This window comes from Macrobrachium nipponense, chromosome 33, assembly GCF_015104395.2.
Source record: "Macrobrachium nipponense isolate FS-2020 chromosome 33, ASM1510439v2, whole genome shotgun sequence".
NCBI lineage: Eukaryota > Metazoa > Arthropoda > Malacostraca > Decapoda > Palaemonidae > Macrobrachium > Macrobrachium nipponense.
In genome coordinates this window covers 45850023-45851482 of record NC_087219.1, presented here as the reverse complement: position 1 = coordinate 45851482, position 1460 = coordinate 45850023, and positions in this window count along the sequence as shown.

Below are 1460 nucleotides of genomic sequence, written 5' to 3'. Positions count from 1 at the left end.
TTCCCCCAATTACACCCAAAACAATTCTCGTCCATTCCTAAACGTTGGGGCTGAAGATAGTCACCCTTGACGTCGAAAGCAGTCAGGTACTAGTAAAAAATAAAGAAACAAATAGATGAAAAAAAAAATAAACAACTAAACAAATGCAATCAGTTAAGGAAGGAGTGAATTCCAATTGATAGATTTATTCGCAACCTCGATCCACTTCTAAAATTCTATGGGGCTTTAGTGATTGGTGCAGCAGTTCTATTTCCTAATTTTCGGGGATTCCCGGGTAAACAGCTCGACCCGTACGTATGGAAATAAATGCTCGGAAATGTTCAGATTGTTGTTTTTTTTCTGCACATTTCTCTCTTGTGTATAGTTGGAAAACATGGTTGAAATAGGCTTCCTGGCGTGGAGTGAGATTTATCTTTTTACTAATATTTAATTCATGGTTTAATGATATACGACTTAGTTGGCGCGCTCTGGGACCCGGCGCTGCTGTCTCCACTACCCTCTTGATTCCCTAACTACTCCACTCCCGGGCGGATAAGCATGTTTACAGGAGGATGGCGATGATTAATGTCTCCCCAACCCTCCCATTTCCCTGCCTTGTCAAGTTTTACGAAGAGACAGCACCCTTTTCATGATGCGACATCTGAATCTGTCTTTCTTGCATTCCACTGTTTCTGGTGATTTTAAAATCCTTCTGATCTCCGGTGACTTCCTTCCTCCATTGGAATCAAAACTCGCAACCCATAATTTTCGTCTTTGTAATACCTTTAGTGTCGCCTTTCTTCTCCATTTGCCACTCTTCCAACCTTCCTTACTGGCATATAATTCATATTAGTATTTTTGCCCATTTTTATCTTTTACATTGAACAGTCACACTTGCATCGATGAACATTCTCGTGGTGACGCCATTATGCACAATCAGTCAATCGTTCATCAGGCACTTTGTAAAAGAAGAGCAGGCATAACATTCCTCACATACATTTGGTACTACTAATCGCCTTAGCGACGTGGTTGGTATGGTATTAGCGTCCCACCTCCGTGGTCGCGGGTTCGATTCTCGGCCATTCCACTGAGGAATGAGAGATGTGTATTTCCGGTGATAGAAGTTCACTCTCGACGTGGTTCGGAGGTCACGTAAAGCCGTTGGTCCCGTTGCTGAATAACCACTGGTTCCATGCAACGTAATAACACCATACAAACAAACAAACAAACTGCTTGAGTCTCAGACAGCTGTTCTGTTCAACATTTTCTCCTGCCTTCGCCCACTGCGGGATTCACCTCGTCATTCATTTCAGTTTATCCTCAAATATTCACCACCCATTTCCTGACAGGGAACAAGCTAATGACGTGACATCTTAAACTACGTATCCTTATGCGTGGTAGTTTCCGCTTACGAGTTTTTCCTCTTTCAAACACTATCAGATCGTTTGACCAACCTCTGAAAATTCTTCATATATATATAT